Genomic DNA, 6,925 nt, shown 5'->3' on the forward strand with positions numbered 1-6,925 from the left:
CCACCGCCTCTTGCACCTTGGTGGATAGGGGTCAAACCATCTCCGAATTGCAATCTGAAGTTATAGGGATCTGTATCAGATACCTAATGGTTAATTTGAACCCTCAATTGCACACTGCTGTGTAGGTTGTCGCGGTAGCTCAGGCTCTGGCTCAGCACCTGTAATGAGATTCCAAAATCCTTTTCCTTTCTCTCTCCTATTTGGGTTGATAGTCAATGTATTTGGGTTGGGTTAGGTTATATGTATAGGCAATTAACTCTTATGCATGTATTTAGGTTGAGCTATATGTATAGGCAATGTCGATCAACCCATCGCAAGAAGATCCCGATGTCATGAACCTTCTTAATATCATCAACCAACGATATGGGCAGCACACATGGACTTAATTTTCTCATAGACAGAGGTATGGTTTAACAAAACCTTTTTATATACATAGAGTTTATCCTTTATGTATTTTGTCAGTCAATTCATTTAATCTTATATGGAGGCCAACATGCCATCAGGTGAATTGACTCCACATGGACAATCTATTTCATATGGCCAGTCCACCCCTTTGATAGAGGCACGGGTCGGAGTGGTGCAGGCCCATCACGATATAGCTATGATGAGCCTACACCACCAACATCCACTAGGCCCACCCCTATCTCAATGTACACATAAGCTTAAGTCATATGCATTAAGCTTTATACATAGGATTTATGCAAAAGCCATATGCATTAAGGATTAAGCATAAGATTTAAGTATATGGCTTATACATTAAGCTTTATGCATAAGCCATATGCATTAAGGCTTAAGCATAAGCTTTATGGATATGGCTAAATGTATATAGCTTTGCTACAAATACATTTATGCAAAATAATGCATATGCATATGGCTTATGCATTTAGCTTTATGCAAAAGCCATATCCTACATTAAGGCTTAAGCATAAACTTTATGTATATAAATAATGGCTTAATGCATAAGCCATATACATAAATCTTAATGCATATGGCTTTTACATAAATATATATGTAATAAAGACATATGCATTAAGCCTTATGCATATGGCTTATGCTTAAGGCTTATGCATAAAGCTTAATGCATAATACTTTTTCATAAAGCTTATGCATATGCCTTATGCATTAAGTTTAATGCATAAGCACACCATTTTTCACCATACCCAAGACGTGGGCAGGTTTTTACCGCGTGAGCTATCCCTCGAACACTCCCCGCCAGCTGTTGCAACCGAACTTCCCTTAGATAAATTATATATGCCAAATGCTCCCTCCAGCATTCTAGCGTAAGACAGTCCTTTAAGAAAACAGGGTTTCTATGCAAGTTTTCAGTTTTGATTTTGTTTGAAAACCATGAATAATCTTAAATCCGTATCTTAATACTTCTAGATCCAGGTCTGAATTCCAAGCAAAATTCCTCGAATTCTGTTAACTTGATCGTCAGATCAAAATCAAAAGTCTTAACTTAGTTTCAGATTCGGTGGATGTTTTGAGTGCATTTTTTCTGAACTGAGTACATCGTCATTGACGAAGGAATGAGGGCTTGGTCTCAATAGTCTGAATCAGAGTTTGGGTCTCGAAAGGTTCTTCCTAAACTATCTTTCTCGAAAGGTACTATTTTAATTTCTCTTTTTCTAGATTTTGTTCCACGAATATTTGCTTACAGATTTCTAAAACATGAATTTCTTATGAGGAATAAAATAATCATTTATCTCGATCTCCGACTTCGATAGTTTAATTGAATTTTCTCATTACCATCTTAGTGAATATTAAACGGTAGCATTTCTTCTCACAGATTATCTACTTATTTATTTTTCCAATTTTTACGAAAATTAAACAGAGGATTAAGGAGATCCCTTATTTAATTATAAAGATTCTATATGCATCTAATTATGCATAAAATCCAATTCTGATGAAAGTCACACTTTTATCATCATAAAAATCCTTTACGTTGAAAATCACTCTTTTATCATGAAAGACTTTCTTTTATGCATATAAATCATTTATGATGAAATCACTCTTTTCATATAAAAGAATTTATTTTATGCATATGTTTATGCATAAAAATCATTTATGATGAAAATCACACTTTTAATTTAAAAAAATATCTTTTATGCATAAAAATCATTTATGATGAAAATCACACTTTTAATATAAAAAAATATCTTTTATGCATATGTTTATGCATAAAAATCATTAATGATAAAAATCACACTTTTAATATAAAAATATATCTTTTATGCATAAAAATCATTTATGATAAAAATCACACTTTTAATATTAAAAAAATATCTTTTATGCACATGTTTATGCCTAAAAATCATTTATGATGAAAATCACACTTTTAATATTAAAAAAATATCCTTTATGCACATGTTTATGCATAAAAATCATTTATGATAAAAGTAACACTTTTATAATAAAAATATTCTTTTATGCATACTTTTATGCTTAGAAATCAATAATGATAAAAGTAACACTTTTATAATAAAAAAATATTCTTTTATGCATACTTTTATGCATAGAAATCAATAATGATAAAAGTAATACTTTTATAATTAAAAAAATATTCTTTTATATTTATAAAAGTAATAATTTTATAATTAAAAAAATATATTCTTTTATGCATAAAAATCAATATGATGAAAGTAACTCTTTTGTAATAAAAATATATATACTTTTATGCATTATTTTATGCATAAAAATCCATAATGAAGAAAGTAACACTTTCATAATTAAAAAAAATTATCAACAAGTATCTTTCATAGAATTTAATTCTATTGAAAATCATTCTTTTATAAAAATTAATCAATATGCATCTTTCCATGCCTAAATGACAATGACACTTTTAGAATGCTCTAACGATGGGGATTACTCCTTTTGATTAATAAAAGATGAAATTTATTTCACAAATTTTTCAAAAATTTTGCCATAACCTCCTTTGTATGGCTGACCATTTTTCAATTATTAAGTCACTAAAATTAATTAGAAGTTCACCAAGAGTATTTAAATCATTCTAGTGTAAATATTTTCTACTTATTTAAGAGAACATTATGAAAAACTTGATTTCATCCAATAATCAATCATCTAGGATAAAGAATGGTTGGATTTATTAAAGAAGAGAGGGGAATGCCTTTTTTCAGTGAGGCATAACATCCATTCAATTTAGAGAAGACAAAAATCATAAAAAACCATAAAAGAAATAGAAAAGAGAAGAATCTTTAACTTACATGGATAATTTGAGAGCTTTCCTTTGGCTTGATGGTTTGAGGGTTCTACTCTTGTTTGAAACAAGAGTGGCCACCAATCTTCTACAAGAGGGAAGGTCAAAAACTAATAAATTATGAGTAAAATTCACAGTTTTTGGCACTTGTTGGGAGAGGCAGGGTAACAGTGCAAAACACTATTGAGTTTCAACAAAGGAGAAGGCTTCTATTTATAGAAAAAAGTGAGCTTCTAACCAAGCAAACTGATTCTAGAATTTTCCAGATCAGTTTGGTCAATTTTTGACCATTTTTGGGTCAGTTTAGTCCACTTTTTGGATCTAGTTGAAACAGGAGAGAGGAGAGATAAAAATATCTCATTATTTGGGAGTTAAAAACTCATTCAAGCATGTGAAATAGGCGCCTCCATCATGAGGGAAATTCTCCCATACTGAGGTGTCAAAAATGCATCATTTCACCTAAATATCTCTCTTTTTTAACTATTAACCTTGTCCTTAGTCAACTCTTAACCTTATGTGAGTATTTACTCATTTTTGGGGGATTTTCCTTTTATTCTTCTATTTATCTCCTCCCTACATTTGGATGAATCTTATTGGTCCATAGGTAACCTTAATTTAAAATTTCGAAAAAATCTTGACCCCAAAGGATAATGCCTCTTGAACAGATTATACTTAATTTCTAATGCACCTTCTGAAAATCTTTTTGAACTTCTGTTTCAGGGAAACTTATTTTAATAAGATGAGATATTTTTCTATCCAAAAATATTTAAAAACTGAATTACCACTCTTTAGAAGATTTTCTCTCTCTAGGCCAAAACTGGTAGAAACAAGATCTTTTATATTTCTGAAGAGGGATTTGATTACAGGGGAAGATGCTGGACATCTTAAGAGCCTGGGGAGGAATCTTACAGAATAAGAGATTTTACCTTCTTACTTATGGTTAGTAATTTACTGCTGGATAATGCTCTATTTCAGAGTCATGTTCTTGCTAACATAGCAGTTGTCTCCTAAAGCGGCTTGTCTGCTTCTATTAAACAATGGGGCCTCTTTGTTATTTACATGCAGTCATCAATTAGCCTTTATGTAGTAAATTTTTGATAAAATAAAGAAGCCATGCTATAGATGCTACACAGCAAAAATTGGTCATCTCGAGGAGCCTTGGTAATGATAGACAACTGTTGACTTACATAGACAAGCAGGCTACAACCAAAACCAGATTGCTATCAAGGAGGCTTGAGCTAAAAGATACACCATGCACTTTCAGGGGCTGCTTCCAAAATCTCTCACAAAAGAGAAATTGAGATAATAGTGTTAAATTGGTGCAAATGGCTTAACTATCACTGGTGGCTCAGATATTGCAAAGGAATGTTAAAGTATATTGGTCAAACAATGAGTCAAAAGATGCATGCATCAACAGTTGACACCTTGCTTCAGTTTGTGGATAAATGTATTGATGGGCACACATCTACTAGGCTGGATGCCCCTTTTCATGTTGCGATGGAAAAAAATGGGGTTTGGAGCCAAAATGGCTAATATCATATATATATATATATATATGTATTGGCCTCTAATGCCACATCTATCATTAACATCAATGGTAGACTTTTTGAGGACACAGTTATTGCCATGTCTGCTAGGCAGGGCTGCCCACTGAGTCCCCTCCTCTTTGCCTTGGCCACTCATCCTTTAATCCTATGCCTAGTCAGGTCAGCTGATAGGACTGCAAGTCCCCAATAAGCATATATTCTAGGCCTTGTCTTTGCAGATGATACTCTCATGTTTCTTAAGGCTTGTAATGTGAATATAGCAAAATGTATTTCTATTCTGAAAATGTATTTTGGAAGCTGTTGGACTAAAGCTGAACATAGATAAATCTGTGCTTAATAGATTTGTCTACCTCTGACTTTCATTCTCTTATTTGGGATGGCAAGAGGTTGCGTACTGGTCATGTTGTCAAATACTTGGGTTAATGTGTCCATTGGGATGCTCATACATTGGGTCCTCTCAGCAGTAAAGTCAAAGCTACAATAGAGTACTGAAAGGCAGGATGAGTGGCCACTACATTTGCGACTAAGAATTGTGCAGGCCATTCTTCTCCTACTACTTCCCTCGATTGGATTGGAAAGCTTGTCATGTACTAAAAGTGAATACGCTCCTGTCCAGGTTTCTTTGGCATGTGCAGGGTAGGAAACCCTTAGTATTGGTGGCATGGGGGCTTATCACTCATCAGCCTAAAAATTGGGGTCGTCTTGGCATCTTACATATTGATTTCACACTTGATGGGGCTAGAAGAGCAAACTTCATTAAGCATTTGTTTGACAAAAAGCTTATGTGGAAAATTGGTGTTTAGCTTATGGGAATTGGTGCACATGGAAGAGTGTACTTTCATGGGCTATGGGAAATGTCTGGCTAGGATAAGATGTTTTATCATGCACCTCCTATGTTTCAAGGAAGAACTGCTTATTTCTTATTACATCTTAGAAAGCCTACTGTGCTACTTGAGGAAGATTTAGATACACTGGTAACTCTTTGCCTGCTGTCTGCTAGGGTTCTTGTCTCTTCAAGTAGATATATGCGTGAGAAGGGAGTGAATATGCATGACCAAGTCCCGGACTCTAAGCGCATCTTTGTTTCTTTTTCTGAGCCAAAAAGAGATATGAATTACCTTACAAAATAGCTTGGCACTTGCTTTGTACCATGGTGTACAAATTAAAGGTGCCAATGACAATGAACCTATGAGAAAGATTCAGAGACTGGGCTATCCCACACACTAATATCAATTGGTGGGCTGCTAAAACCAAATACTTCTATCTGTTGCTCAGATTCAGAGCTCTTATATGAGAGAAATTTAATCAGTTTTGGAACTTTCAAAAATCATACTCTTGGTGGGACAGGAGGTTTGAGGAGGTGTGGAAGTGGGATTTGAACTTTAAGGCTCATGTATTTCTTTGGAGGGTCCTGGTTGGCTCATTACCCTAAGCATCTAAGCCTAAAAAAAGGGTCTTCACTAGGTCAATGCTCAAGATGTAACAAGGCATTGGAATCTGTCAGGAATGTTGTCTAGTATTGTAACATAGTCAAAGAGTGGTGGCATCAGCTCAGGAGGATACTTCATGATAACCTTGGGGTTCATACATCATGCTACCACCTTACCTTTGGCACTTTTCAGTATGCAGCTGAGGAACATCAGTGGATCATTACACATCTCAGATTTTGGATGCTATGATATGGTTAACAAGGAATACATTAGTGTTTCAAGGTCAAAGAACATTCTCTTTAGAGTTACCTTGGGTAATTTTGAAAACTAAATTAATGGAAGATGGGGTTGTTATCAGTGATACAAACATGAGGAGTAGAATTGTAACAAAAAGTTCATGATTGAATAGAAAATTTGCTATTTTGTTTCAAAAAAATGATTTTTTTCCCTGTATGTGGCTTACTGCCGCACACAACTATAGCCGTATGCTACAAAGTAATTCGCCCACGTGGCACACGTCCTTTCTTTGCCCATCTTCTCTCCCAAAACTTGTGCTAAGCTCGTTTCCTCTCATCCCTTTATCTCCCATGCCACAAGCACCTGAAGCATGAAACTCATGCTCTACTTCATTTATGTGCTTTCATCTCCAATTAAAGCATAAGTTTTATGGTGAAGGTAAGAGTTTATTCTCTCACATTTGTTTCAATCTCTATGTAGATACATAGGTCTTG

This window comes from Cibotium barometz, chromosome 62 (assembly GCF_041138505.1).
Source record: "Cibotium barometz isolate CiBa-2024 chromosome 62, ASM4113850v1, whole genome shotgun sequence".
Lineage (NCBI taxonomy): Eukaryota > Viridiplantae > Streptophyta > Polypodiopsida > Cyatheales > Cibotiaceae > Cibotium > Cibotium barometz.